The sequence below is a fragment of the Canis lupus genome, chromosome 35, assembly GCF_011100685.1.
Source record: "Canis lupus familiaris isolate Mischka breed German Shepherd chromosome 35, alternate assembly UU_Cfam_GSD_1.0, whole genome shotgun sequence".
Lineage (NCBI taxonomy): Eukaryota > Metazoa > Chordata > Mammalia > Carnivora > Canidae > Canis > Canis lupus.
The window spans coordinates 21470001-21485725 of record NC_049256.1 but is presented as its reverse complement, the minus strand read 5'-3'; positions in this window follow the sequence as shown (position 1 = coordinate 21485725).

Here is a 15725-nt window from a genome sequence, read left to right as displayed (position 1 = left end):
TTTTTTAAAAATTTATTTATTCATAGAGACACAGAGAGAGAAAAAGGCAGAGACACAGGCAGCAGGAGAAGCAGGCTCCGTGCAGGGAGCCGGACGTGGGACTCGATTCCGGGTCTCCAGGATCACACTCCCGGCTGCAGGCGGCGCTAAACCGCTGTGCCACCGGGGCTGCCCCCAACAATAAGATTTTTTTATTTATAAGGAATCTCTACACCCAACGTGGGGCTTGAACTGACAATCCTCAGATTAAGCGACGCATGCTCTTCTAACTAAGCCAGCCAGGCATCCCACCATATATATTTTTATCTTGTGATGAAAACTTTTAAGATTAACTCTTTTTAGAGGTGCCTGGATGGCTCAGTCAATTAAACTTCCGACTCTTGATTTGGGCTCAGGTCATGATCTCAGGGTCTTGAGATCAAGATCTGCCTGGGGCTCCACACTCAGCGGGGAGTCTGCTTCTTTCTCTCCTTCTCCAGCTTACTCCCCCGTTTACCCCCAGCTCATGCTTGTGCACTCTCTCCAATCAATCAATCAATCAATCTTTAAAAAAAAAAAAAAGAAGCATGAGAGCTCAAGCACGGGATAGAAGCAGAGGGAGATGGATAAGCAGTCTCCCCGGTGAGAATGGATTCTGACACAGGGCTCAATCTCAGGACCCTGAGGCCATTGACCTGAGCTGAAATCAAGAATTGGAAGCTTACATGACTGAGCCACCTAGGTGCCCTAAAAAAGATTTACTCTTTTTATTTTTATTTATTTTTAAAGATTTTATTATTTATTCATGAGAGACACAGAGAGAGGCAGACACACAGGCAGAGGCAGAAGCAGGCTCCATGCAGGGAGCCCGATGTGGGATTCCATCCCAGGACCCTGGGATCACACCCTGGGCCGAAGGGAGGCGCCCAGCCACTGAGCCACCCAGGCGTCCCAGATTTACTCTTTTTATTTATTTATTTATTTATTTTTAAATTTTTATTTATTTATTATAGTCACAGAGAGAGAGAGGCAGAGACATAGGCAGAGGGAGAAGCAGGTTCCATGCACCGGGAGCCCGACGTGGGATTCGATCCCGGGTCTCAAGGATCACGCCCTGGGCCAAAGGCAGGCGCCAAACCGCTGCGCCACCCAGGGATCCCGATTTACTCTTTTTAATGTCAAATATGCAACACAGTATAACTGTAGTCACTATGCTGTACCTTATATCCCAATATTTCTTTACTTGATAACTGGAAGTCTGTACCATTTGACTCCCTTCACTCAACCCCCCACCAAATCACCAACCTGTTCTGTGTATCTATCTTTGTATTTCTGAGCTTAGCTTTTTTAAGATTCCAGATAGAAGTAAGAGCATACAGTGTTTATTTTTCTGTCTTATTCCACTTACCGCAATGCCTTCAAGGTCCCTTCATGTTGTCACAAATGGCAAAATTTCATTCATTTTTTTTTAATGTTTGAATTGTCTTCTGTATATACACAACATTCCTATTTATTCATTTATCAGTGGACACTTAGGTTGTTTCCATCCATATCTTGGCTATGTCGGTATTGCTGCAATGAGGTGCATATGTGGGGCTGCAGATATCTTTTCAAGTTAGTGTTTTCATTTTCTTCAGATAAATATCCAAATATTGCTGGAATATATGGTAGTTCTATTTTTGAGTTTTTGAGGAATCTCCATATTGTTTTCCATAGAGACTGAACCAACTTACATTCCTACCAGTAGTGCACAAGAGTTCCCTTTTCTCCCCATCTTTGCTATCACTTATTTTTTCTCGCTTTTTAAAAAAGATTTTATTTATTTGAGAGAGAAAGAGGAAGAGAGAGAGAAAGAAAGAGAAAGCACAGCAGGGGGAAAGGCAGAAGGAGAAGCAGGCTCCTCACTGAGCAGGGAGCCCCATATGGGTCTCGATCCCAGGACTCTGGGATCATGACCTGAGCTGAAAGCAGATACTTAACCCTCTCATCTTTCTAATAATCGTTCTAACAGGTGTGAGGTTATATCTCATTGTGGTTTTGATTTGCATTTCCCTGATAATTAGCAACATTAAACATCTTCATGTTGCCATTGATCATCTATACAGATGAACTTTTTTGGAAAAAAAAAAAGTCTATTCAGATCTAATCCCCATTTTAAAGAATATATATAAATTTTTTAGTAATCTCTATACCCAATATGGGGCTCAAATTCACAAACCCTTAGATCCAGAGTCTCACACTCTTTTTTGACTGAGTCAGCCAGGTGCCCCAATCTTATGTCCAGTTTAAAATGAGGAGGTTTCTTTTTGCTATTAGTTCATATGTGTTCTTTATCTATTTTGAATAGTAACTCTTTATCAGATATATGACTTGCAAATATCTTCTCCTATTCAGTATGTTGCCATTTCATTTTGCTGATGATTTCCTTTGCTGTGCAGAAGCTTTTGAGTTGGATGTAATCTCACCTGTTTATGTTTCCTTTTGTTGCCTTTGGTTTTGGTGACAGATCCAAAAAAAAAAAAGCATTGCCCAGATTGATGTCAAGGAACTTATCACCTGTGTTTTCTTCTGCAAGTTTTGTGGTTATCTTTTTTTAATGACTTCAGGTCTTCATTCTCAGTTTATTTTTTTTAACGATTTTATTTATTTATTCATGAGAGACACAGAGAGAGAGAGGGAGAGAGGCAGAGACACAGGCAGAGGGAGAAGTAGGCTCCATGCAGGGAGCCTGATGCGGGACTGGATCCAGGGTCCCCAGGATCACGCCCTGGGCCAAAGGCAGGTGCTAAACCGCTGAGCTACCCAGGGATCCCCCTGAGTTTATTTTTTTATGATTTTATTTATTCATTTGCAAGAGACACCCAGGGAGAGGCAGAGACATAGGCAGAGGGAGAAGCAGGCTCCCTGTGGGGAGCCTGATGTGGGACTCAATCCCAGGACCCAAGGATCATGATCTGAACTGAAGGCAGATGCTCAACCACTGTGCCACCCAGGTGCCCCATGAGTTTAATTGATATACTCACCACTGCCTACAGTGGATGTAGGTTTTAGCTAGACTTCAGTAACTCCAGACATCTTATCTATTCTAGCTGCAAGTTGTGTTCCTTTGCCTTTTCCCACATATTCCTGAAATTCTTTCTCTTCTCAGGAGGCTTGCTGCTCACTAGCACTGTTATTTTTCATCTCTGTCATTCCTGCTGTCCACAGCCTTTCCTGGCTAGCTCTTCCTTTGACACTTTTTTCTTCTTCTCACTTTCTTCTGGTCTCACTTGTCTTCATTTTCTGCTGTTGCTTCAACATTTATTTACTTTTGGTCAATAAGCCAGCCAACCATGTTAAGCCTTCCCTAGTTTGCTTCTTTAGCTTACCTTGGCTTTTTTGCTATTGCTTCTGCTTGAAAACTTCTTTCAGTCCATTGTTGGGGGTGGGATAATCATCAGATCCATAGACCTGCAAAAGTGTTATGTTCACATACAGAGTGTAATTGTAATGCCATGGAATGGTGTGATAGGGTTCTACAGAGAAACAGAACCAATAGAAGGTCTGTATCTCCATCTCCATTTATATCTGTATATCTTTATCTGTTACGGAGGTTGACAAATCCCATATGATGATTTGCAGTCATTACATGGAGAGCCGGTAGTGTGCTTCTGGTTCAAAGGCCAGGAAGCTCAAGATTCAGGAAGAGCTGGTGTTTTAGTTGGAGTCCTAAGGCAGGGAAGAAACTGATGTCCTAGCTTGTAGGCAGTCAGGCAGGAGAAATTCTCACTTATGTAGACAGAGTCAGCCTTTGTTCTATTCAGGCTTTCAACTGACGGGATGAGGCCTACTCACACTAGGGAAGGTGATCTACTTCACTCAGTTTATCAATTCAAATATTAAACTCATCCCAAAATGCCCTCACAGGAATACCCAGAATCATTTGATCAAATATTTAAGCATCTTGGAGCCCACTCAGCTTGTCATGTGAAATTAACCATCACAGACAGTCACCAACAGTCCTGCTTTAGAGAGTTGACTTTACTCAAGCATGATCTTTATGTATAGGTTGAGTAAGTAGCCACCCAAGAAAGGTATTTTGATAGAAAATGGAGATTTTCAATCTTCCCTTCTGAAATCTTACCCTCACCTTTATGATAGCAATGCTTTCATAAGTAGGATTTATCCCTTTAGATTATAATATATATTTGTCTAATTATAATGTAGATTATCCAAGAAGAATAGTATGGAGGCACTATTAGGCAATAATAGCTTCAGTGCAGTTCTTTTCTAGTAGGTTCAGGTAGGGTTTAACATGGGTGGGAGGGGTTGGGGAGAGAGAAAGAAAAGATAACTTTGAGAAGGAGAGGTTTAAATGTAGCACTCTTAGCTAAAGTGCCCTTAGCTAAAGGGTACGGTATGATAGATGAGAAAAGGAAGATTTAAGGTTAAAATTTGCTGCCTTCTTTATATACATAGCTTTAATTTCTTGAGACTGGAAAGTCCCTTATGTTAATATGCAAGATTATATCACTGAAATTACTTTAAGGTATGATATAGCATAGCTCAGAATAGATATAGTTTTCCTTTTCATGTTTATGCCTCAAGGGTAAAATGGAAAAAAAAAGGCTCCTAAGGAAACTCCATACCATGTAATTAAAGGATATTCTTCACTAACCCATCTTTTACAAATAATTTATTATGATAACCAGTGTCTATCATATCTAGTAGTAAAAAAAAATTGTTTCTAGAGTATTAAAATTTCAGAGATTTTTAAAAAAACAGTCATCATCAGAGAAAAGGCTATGCCTTTGTGTAGTTTAGGTATTCTTACTAAATTTACCTTAATAGGGTGGACTATGCTGAGATGTAGGGATGTCTAGAAAACTCAGTGACTCCCACATGAAATTATTTCTTACTAATACAAAGTCCACTGTGGGCCTGGGAACTCTCCAAAGTGGTTCCCTTTTCCCAGTAGTCGTTTATAGAACCAGGTTGAGTGTCTCCATATCCAAATAGGTGACTTCCTTGGTTAGCAGGAAAGGAAGACTGGAGAGAACTCTCACTCACTCTTAAATGCCTCTTCCTGGAACAGAATATCATTTGTGCTTGTAACCCATTGGACTTAACTAGGCATATGGCCCAACCTGAAGGCTTGGGATTAGGACTCTTCTCTGTGCCCCAGAATAGAGGAAAAATGAGTATGGGTGAACATGAGAAATCTGTGCTACATTATTTATAGAACTGATATACCTCATCTACATTTTCTATAAAGTGAATTTAAATAAATCATATTTTCTTTTCAGCTGCATGTAAAAATCAAAGTTATGCTATTCCAGAAAATTTTTTTACCTGGACTAATATTTTAGGATATTTTTGTTTAAAAAAAAAACATGTTAAAAGGGCACCTGGGTGGCTCAGTCCATTAAGTATCTGACTCTTGGTTTCAGCTCAGGTTAAGATCTCAGGACTGTGAAATTGAGTTCCAAGTTGGGCTTCATGCTAAGTATGGAACCTGCTTGAGATTTTCTTTCCCCCTCTCCCTCTCCCTGTTTGTGCTCTCACTCTCTAAAATAAAACAAATAAAAAAATTTAAAAAACACATTAAGATTTTAAAAAGTCATTAGAGACAAGAACATGTATGCTTCTGAATACTACATAATAGTAGAAAGCTATCACAAATAGAAAAGAATAGAGATTACAGACATCATATTTATAAAGACATTGGGAAGCTATAGAAGCATGTAAGATTAGAAGAAATAAATTTTAGAGAGAGAGGGCTGAGACTGCTGGCCATTTTCTTGCCTGGGAGCATTTGCTGAGTCTGGACAAAGGCTGTCATAGGAAAGTAAAGGGGAAAACCAGAATTTTTCATATCCATGATGGTTGGCATGGACAAATTAGAATCTACATAATCATCAAACAGCTATTTTCTTTCACAGGATATGTGCTGGGTGCTGGGGCAGTATTACAAGAGGCTGAGTCACAAAGATGGAGAGAAGTCAGCTGCAGACCAAGTCATATTAGAGGAAGGGGACATGCAAAAATATATTTCTATCTATCTATCTATCTATCTATCTATCTATCTATCTATCTATCATCTATCTATCATTTCCCCTTTAAACTATTTGCCAAATATTTAACCTGGATGACATGGGAAGCTAAAGAGCAAAGTAACCAAATCTCTAATACCAGAACTTTAAGGGTGGAGCAGACAGAGACAGAGGTCCACCAGTCTTTCTGTAGGAAGGCCATGCTCAAGAAATTGGCTGGGCAAGAAGCACAATGTAAAATTTCAGAGTTCCACTGAAGGGTAGTGTCAGGAACAAACACAAGAAGGCCTAGCCCTCAAGACATTTGAAACACAGATGGACTGAGTCTAACTAAATGTGTGAGCACCATTCTAGTACCATTCTTAGTTGGGTTGAGATGATCAGGACTTCACCTTGTCTGTTTAATAGACCAAACCACAAATCTTTTCTGAGGGAGAAAGAGCAACAATTTCAATCTCTCTGGCTTTTTAAAAAAAATTTACTTATTTATTCATAAGACACACAGAAAGAAGCAGAGACATAGGCAGAGGGAAAAGTGGGCTCCCTTCGGGGATCCTGATATAGAACTTGATCCCAGGACCCCAGTATCATGACCTGAGCCAAAGGTAGACACTCAATCACTGAGCCACCCAGGTACCCCTCTCATTGAAAATGTTTTACATAGGACCGGGAAAATGAAAAGACAGAATTAGTAAATCCAAAGATATGTCAATAGGAAATATGCAAATATAAGTACAGGAAAAAATAAATGGAAAGAATGAAACAGAGTTCAAGAGGGATACAGACAAACAGTTTAACATTGTGTTATTAATGCCATATAAGAAGAGAAGTGAGAATGAGTCTGAAGTGATATTTGAAATGATGACAGAATTTTACAAAATTGATGATATATATGTCAAAGAATCTTAGTGAACCTCAAGCAGCTTGAAAAAAAACTATTCAAAGGGACATCTTTGCAAATCCAGAAAAAAATCTTAAAAGCAAAGCAAGAGGGAAACACACATTATTCTAAAAGAAAAAAGAATAGATTTATGACTAACTTTTCATCAGAAACTATGAAAAGTCAAAAGAATATAATTATATCTTTAAACTTCTGAAATAAAAAAATAAACTATCTAGAATTCTAACAAATGAAAATATCCTTCAAAACTTAAGGTTAAATGGAAACAGAATAGAGATCCCAGAAATAAACTCATGATTCTATGGTCAATTAATTTATGACAAAGGAGGCAAGAATATACAACAGAGAAAGGACAATTTTTTCAATAAATGGTGTTGGAAAAACTGGACAGCCACATGCAAATTAATGAAACCAGACAACTATGTGACAGCGTACAAAAATTAACTCAAAGTTGATTAAAGACTTGAATCTGAAACCTGAAACCACAAAACTCCTAGAAGAAAACATGGGCGATAAGCTCCTTATAATATCAGTCTTGGCAATGATTTCTGAATTACCAAAAGCAAAGGCAACAAAAGCAAACATAAATGAGTAGAACTATATCAAACTCAAAAGCTTCTGCACAGAAAAGGAAATCATCAATAAAATGAAAGGCAACCTACTGAGTGGGAGAAAATATTTGCAAAGTGTATATCTGATAAGGGAGTGATATCCAAATATGTAAGAACTCATGCAAGTCAAGAGCAAACAAAGTCAAACAAAACAATCTGATTATAAAATGGGCAGAGGATCTGAATAGATCTTTTTCCAAAGAAGACATACAGATGGCCATCAGACACATGACAAAATGGCTAATATCACTCACCATCAGGGAAATGCAAATCAAAGCCACAATGAGAAATCACCTCACACCTGTTAGAATGACTATTATCAACAAGAAGAGAAATAGTGAGTGTTGGTAAGGATGTGAAGAAACCCTTGTGCCCTGTTGGTGAGGGGGTAAATTGGTACAGCCACTGTGGAAAACGGTATGGAAGTTCCTCAAAAAATTAAAAATAGAGCTATTCTATGTTTTAGCAATTCTACATTTGGATATTCATCTGAGGAAAATGAAAACACTAATTAGAGAAAAGTATATGCTCTTCTATGTTCATTGCAACATTACTGACATTAGTCAAGTTATGGAAACAATGTGAGTGTCCATCAATAGATGAGTGGATAAAGAAGATGTGGTATGTGTGTGTGTGTGTGTACACAGAACAAAACCTATATACTATTCAACCATAAAAAAAGAACAAAATCTTGCCATTTGTGACAACATGGATGGACTTCGCAGGCATTATGCTAAGTGGAATAAGTCAGGCAGAGAATGACAAATACCATATAATCTTATTTATATGCGGGTTCTAAAAAACAAAACAACAAACAAACAAAAACAAGCTCATAGATACATAGATGAGGTGATTGCTAAGGGGGTGAGCATAATGAATGACAGGAGTCAAAAGGTACAAACTTCCAGTCATAAAATAAGTAAGTCATGGAGATGTAATATCAGCATGGTGACTATTACTATTATACTGTAATTGCATATTGGAAAATTGCTAAGAGTATATCTTAAAAGTCCTCATTATGAGAAAAAAAAGATTAAATATTTTTATTATGTGTGGTGATGGATGTTAATTAGACTTATTGTGGTGATTATCTGCAATGTATACAAATATTGAATCATTATTTTGTACACCTGAAACTAATGTAATGTTATCTGTCAGTTATACCTCAGTAAAAAATGGTTAAAAAGAAAAAAATAGGTAAACAAAAGCTAAGAGATTTTGTTTCTTGCAGACACATACTGTGAGAAAGATGAAAAGTCCTTCAGGCTACAGGAAAATAATTCCAAGTTACAAGCACAGAAGTAAAGTAGGAGTGAAAACAAAAGAAAGGGTAAATATATAAGAATATTGACTATTTCAAGCAATCTTATTTTTTAAAAAGATTTATTTATTCACGTGAGACACAGAGAGAGGCAGAAACCTGGGCAGAGGGAGAAACAAGTTTCCTGTGGGGAGCCTGATGCGGGACTTGATCCTAGGACCCCCGGGATCACATGCTGAGCTGAAGGCAGGTGCCCAACCACTGAGCCACCCAGGTGCCCCTCAAGCAATCTTATGCCTTATGGAGCTTACATATAGGTGTAAAATATATGGCAACAATAGTGCAGGGGGGGAGGGATGTGAATAGAGTGGAACTGCTGTGAATTTCTTGCACTGTTCAAGGAGACTAATAAATCAAGGACACAAATGTGAATTTTTTGTGTAGCCACTACACCACTAGAAGAACAATACAAATAGATATAATTAAAAGCTAACAGAGGATAGAAAATAGAATATTAAAAAACATTTGATTCAGAAAGAGGCAGAGAAGGAGAAGAAAGGAACAAAGCACAGACAGAACGAATAAAAAACAAATAGCAAGATCATAGACGTACAAGCAAACCAAATTAGTAATGACATTAAATATGAATGAACCAATCACTCCTATTAAAAGACCAAAATTGGCAAATTGGCTTTTTAGAGGACATGGCTATATGCTATTTACAAGAGATATATTTTAAATATAAGAATACATATAAATATAAGAATAAATATTAGAATACAAATTGGGCAGCCCGGGTGGCCCAGCGGTTTAGTGCCGCCTTCAGCCCAGGGTGTGATCCTGGAGACCCTGGATCGAGTCCCAAGTCGGGCTCCCTGCATGAAGCCTGCTTCTCCCTCTGCCTGTGTCTCTGCCTCTCTCTCTCTCTCTCTCTCTCTGTCTGTGTCTCTCATAAATAAATAAATAAAATCTTAAAAAAAAAGAATACAAATTAAAAGTCAGTAGATGAACAGAGCTATGCTATAAGGGCTAACCAGAAGGAAGCTGGTGTGTCTATATTAATGTGAAAGAGACTTTAAAGTAGGAATATTCCTAGAGGCAAAAATATTTCATAATAATAAATGGGTCCACAGGAAGACAATAAAAAGTTGACTTGTGTGCACCCAGTAATATAGCTTTAAAATATGTAAAACAAACACAAAATGACTGAACTTAAATTAAAAATCATGGGATCCCTGGGTGGCGCAGCGGTTTGGCACCTGCCTTTGGCCCAGGGCGTGATCCTGGAGACCCGGGATCGAGTCCCACGTCGGGCTCCCGGTGCATGGAGCCTGCTTCTCCCTCTGCCTGTGTCTCTGCCTCTCTCTCTCTCTCTCTGTGTGACTATCATAAAATTAAAAGAAAATAAAAATAAAAAAAATAAAAATCAAAGTTGGAGATTTCAACACCTGTGAGTAACTGATAAATCAAAACAATAAAACACCAGTGAGGATATGAAAGATTTAAACAACACTGCCAACTAACTGGACCTAATTAAGATAGGTACAGATATCTTAATAAAACAGTACACCCAACAACTGCAGATACACAATCTTTATCAAGAGAGGTTAAATTTAATGGAATATTACTCAGCCATTAGAAATGACAAATACCTAACATTTGCTTAAACATGGATGGAACTGGAGGGTATTATGCTGAGTGAAGTAAGTCAATCGGAGAAGGACAATCATCATATGGTTTCACTCATATGAGGAATATAAAAAATAGTGAAAAGGATTATAGGGGAAAGGAGAGAAAATGAGTGGGAAATATCAGAGAGGGTGACAAAACATGAGAGACTCCTAATTCTGGGAAATGAACAAGGGTAGTAGAAGGGAAGGTGGATGAGGGAATGGGGTGACTGGGTGACAGGCACTGAAGGGGGTATTTGATGAGATGAGCATGGGTGTTATACTATATGTTGGCAGGTCGAACTCCGATAAAAAAATAGACAAAAAAAAAAAAAAAGAGAGGTTAAATTGTAGGTAATAAATCAGCTTTTAGTAAATTTCAAAAGACTGGTATTTCACAGACTATACCTCTGATTAAGTAGTATTAAACTAAAAATCAGCAATAGAAATGTATCAGAATATCCCAACGTGTCTCAAAATTAGGCAAACTACTTTTAACTTTTTTAAAAAAATAGACTTTATGCCTAACATGGGGCTTGAACTCACATCCCAAAATCAAGTGACATGTTCTACTGACTGAGCCAGCCAGGCACTCCGAGGCAATATGCTTTTAAATAACCCACACTCGGGATCCCTGGGTGGCGCAGTGGTTTGGCGCCTGCCTTTGGCCCAGGGCGTGATCCTGGAGACCCGGGATCGAATCCCACATCGGGCTCCCAGGGCATGGAGCCTGCTTCTCCCTCTGCCTGTGTCTCTGCCTCTCTCTCTCTCTGTGTGACTATCATAAATTAAAAAAAAAAAAATTAAATAACCCACACTCCCGAGGTTGCCTGGGTGTTGGTTAAGTGTCCAGTTCCTGATTTTGGTTCAGGTCAGGATCACAGGGTCCTGGGATCAAACCCCAAGTTGGGCTCTGTGCTCAGCAGGGAGTCTGCTAGAGGATTATCACTCTCCTTTTCCCTCTTCCTTTACCTCTCCCCAAGCTTGTGTTTTCTTTCTCTCTTTCTCAAATAAAATAAATCTTTTTTTTAAAAAATTGTTTTATTTATTTACTCATGAGAGACACAGAGAGAGAGAGAGGCAGAGACACGGTCAGAGGGAGAAGCAGGCTCCATGCAGGGAGCCCAATGCAGGACTTGATCCTGGGTCTCCAGGATCACACCCTGGGCTGAAGGTGATGCTAGACCACTGAGCCACCCAGGCTGCCCCCTAAAATAAAATAAATTAAAAAAAACCCACACTCCAAAGGAGTATTCATGTTAGAAATTATAAATTAGTTGAACAAATTCAAAATGAAAATGTGACATATCAAAACATATGTCGTCAAAGAAAAGTTTATAACTTTATTTTTTAAAGTTTTATTTATTCATGAGAGAGAGAGAGAGAGAGAGGCAGAGACATAGGCAGAGGGAGAAGCAGGCTCCATGCAGGAAGACCGATGTGATCGATCTGAGGACTTGATTCCTGGACTCCGGGATCACACCTTGAGCCAAAGGCAAACACTCACACGGAGTCACCGGGCTTCTCAAGTTTATAACTTTCAACATATATGTTGCACATGTGTAAAAGGAAAATTAAACACCTCTTTGGTGCTAACTGAAGAAAGAAATAGGAAATTAAACCCAATGGAAATAGAAGAAAGAACATTTATGAGTTCAGAAATCAATGAAATAAAAAGCAGATGCACTACAGAGAAAAATAACCAATTTGTTTCTGGAAGAGATTAATACTCCTAGCAAGAATGATCAAGAGAAAAAAATGAAACATTAATTGGCAATATCATAAATTAAGAGGGTATATCCATAGAAATTATACAAATAATTAAAAGATAATGAGAAAATAGAATCAGCAGTGGTATACCAATCAATTAACAGCATAAAGGAAGTAAGAAATGTCCTTTAAAAATAACTTACAAATATTGACATGATAAGAAATCTGAATAGTTCTATACCTATTAGAGAAATTGCATCTATAATGTAAAAACCTTCCTACCAAGAAAATGCAAAGCTCACAGCAGTCCACTGGTGAATTTTCCAAAAATCTAAGGAAGAAATAACACCAATTTTGCAAGAAAAATTTCAAAGACTCAAGAAAAGGGATGCTTCACAACAGATTTTATCAGTGCATGTAATTTCAATACAAATACCTGGCAAGGATATTACAAGAGAAAATGACACTATAATATTTCTACTGAACCTAGATCCAAAAGTTATCTTAAAAATATTAATAAATTAAATCCAGCAATATAAAAAAAGATAACACATCATGACCAAGTAGGGTTTAGTCCAGGAATGCAAGGTTGGTTTAACTCTTAAAAATAAATCAATATAATATACCACATTAACAGAATATGGGAAAAAACCCATATGATAATCTTAGTAGATAAAATATTAAAAATAAAAAGCATTTGACAAAATAAAGCATCCAGTTAGGATAAAAACTCTCAGCAAACTAGGGATAGATGGGAACTTTCTCAATCTGATAACCGTAAAATTACAGAATTTTGAACATTTCCTGACTGCAGTGGGAAACAGTACAAGGATATCTATTTTCATCACTTTTATTCAGTCATTGTATTGGAGATCCTGGCCAATATAATAAGACAAGGAATAGCATAATATATAAGGATCAGGAAAAAAAGATTCACAGATGACATGACGTTGTATACAGAAAATTCGAATAATCTACAAGCTATGAAAATTAATAGGTGAGTTCAATATAGCCAAGGATGCAAAAATCAGTTGTATTTCCATGTACTAATGACAAACAAAACAAAATGTAAATGATATGCCACTTATAATAGTGTTAAAAATCATAAAGTACGTAGGAAGAAATCTAATGAAAGAAATGAAAAGCCTTTATCCTGAGAATTATGGAGATTTTCTGAAAAATTAAAAAGATCTAAGCTAAGAAGTATATTTTATTTCTGGATTGGAGAACTGAATATTGTAAATATGTTGATTCTTCAAAAATTGATTGATATATTAAATGCAATCTCAAATGAAATTCTAGTTTTTTGTTTATTTTGTAGAGATAGCCAGGCTAATTCTAAATTTGATGCAGACACAGGTAATCCCCATTTTCCAAAAGTTTGCGTTAGGCCACTTAATTCTTATGAAAGACCCACATTAGTATGTCAATAGATTTTTTCCATAAAAGTTAACTCCTCTTTGGATTTCTTTTAGTTAGCAAAACGGTACCAATTTAGGTCTTTTGTAAAAGCAAAGTGGCCTAATGGGAACTTTTGCAAAGTGCGGGATATTCTTAGATTTTATGGCAGCTTGGTTTACAGAAGGTTTCATATATGCTCTACTTTAAGATGGCTGGGAAATGTATATAGCCATGCAGGTTATAAAATTAAATGGAAATGCAAAGGAACCGAATGGTCAAAAAAATCCAGAAGACTAAAAACAAAGCTGGAGAATTGATTATAATACCAGACTTTAAGAGTTTCAGTAATTAACATAGTGTGGTATAAGTGTTGAGTAGGCAAATTATAGACTAAATGAACAGAAAAGAGAGTCATAAATAGACCCACACTTATGGAATTACTTGATTCCTAGCAAAGACACCACTGCAATTCTGTGGGGGAAAGGATAGTGGGTTTATTTGGCATCAAAAATGATGCCAAGATAATTGTATATCCACATGGCAAAAAAATGAACCTTGATCTCTACTTCACACCATATACAAAAAGTAGCTTTGGGGGCAGCCCGGGTGGCTCAGTGGTTGAGAGCCTGCCTTCAGCCCAGGGCCTGATCCTGGAGACCCGGGATCGAGTCCTACGTCGGGCTCCCTGCATGGAGCCTGCTTCTCCCTCTGCCTGTGTCTCTTTCTTTCTCTGTGTGTCTCTCATGAATAAATAAATAAAAATCTTTAAAAATAATAACTTTTTATATATCATAGTTGTACATGTGTAGAGAAGACATAGGAGGATATCTTTATGATCTTGGAGTAGGCAAAGATTTTATACACAGGATACAAAAAATCTAGGCATAAGAAAACTCAAATCCTGATAGAAGATATTGATACTACAATGAAGGATATATATTTTTCCCCATTTAAAAAATGGGCAAAACACTTGAACAGCCACCACACAAGAGGCTATGTAAATGGCCATTAATTGTATGAAATACAAAATACAATGGGAATTAGATCATTCTATCCACCCACAAGAATGGGTTAAAATTAAATAAAAATTAATAAAATTAAATAATAACAATATCAAGTTTTGACAGAAATGTGGAACATCTGAAATTCTCATGTGTTTAGTGAGCATGTACACTGGTACAACCAATATGGAAAACTGTCACCACTACTAAACTAATATGTCCGGCAAACTTACCCTCAAATATATGCTCAAAAGAAATGAGGAGATATATATATATATATATATAGATATAGATATATATATATATCTCCATCTCAACCCAAAGGCACATACAAGAATGTTCACACCCCAAACCTAGAAACAACCCAAATGACCATTAAAAGGAGAATGAATAAGTATCTTATGGAATTTTCATCTGATGGCATTCTACACAGAAACAAAAGAACAGACATTATGTTGAGCAAAACAAGTTATCAAAAAAGAGTATGTGCTGCATGATTCCATTTATATGAAGCTCATAAATAGTCAAATACAATAGTAAGTGATAGAAGTGAGGAAGGTGATTATCTGTCATTGAAGGGTTGACTGGAAATGGCCGTGAGAGAACTGACCCTTTACATTATCTGTAAAGGGCCAGATAGCAAATATTTTGGGCTTGCAGGCCATTGTTTCTGTTAAAACTCTTTGCTGCTATAGTGCAAACGCAGATGCAGACATTATGTAAATAAATGACCATGGCTGTGTTCTAATAAACTTGATTTACAAAAACTGCTTTAAAACATTAGCAAATATATCACCCCACAGTTAAAATGAGTCACAAAATACAAATACTCCCTCTATAATATGGGGTTATTGTAGTAAGCTCTTTTGTAGCCCAAATATAGTATGATTGTTTTTTTTTTTTAAGATTTCAAAAAAATTTTTTTCAAGTAACCTCTACACCCAACATGGGACTTGAACTCACAGCCTGGAGATCAAGAGTCACACACTCTACTGACTGAGCCAGCCAGGCACCATAGTATGATTGTTTCTGAAGTACTGAAAGGTGCTTTTTTGTTTGCTTTGGTAAGGGCAAAAAGAGGTGCCAAGTAACCATACCAAAATAATTGTAAAATATCTCTCCCACCTATTTCTCTTTCCTATACATTCTCCCTTATTTC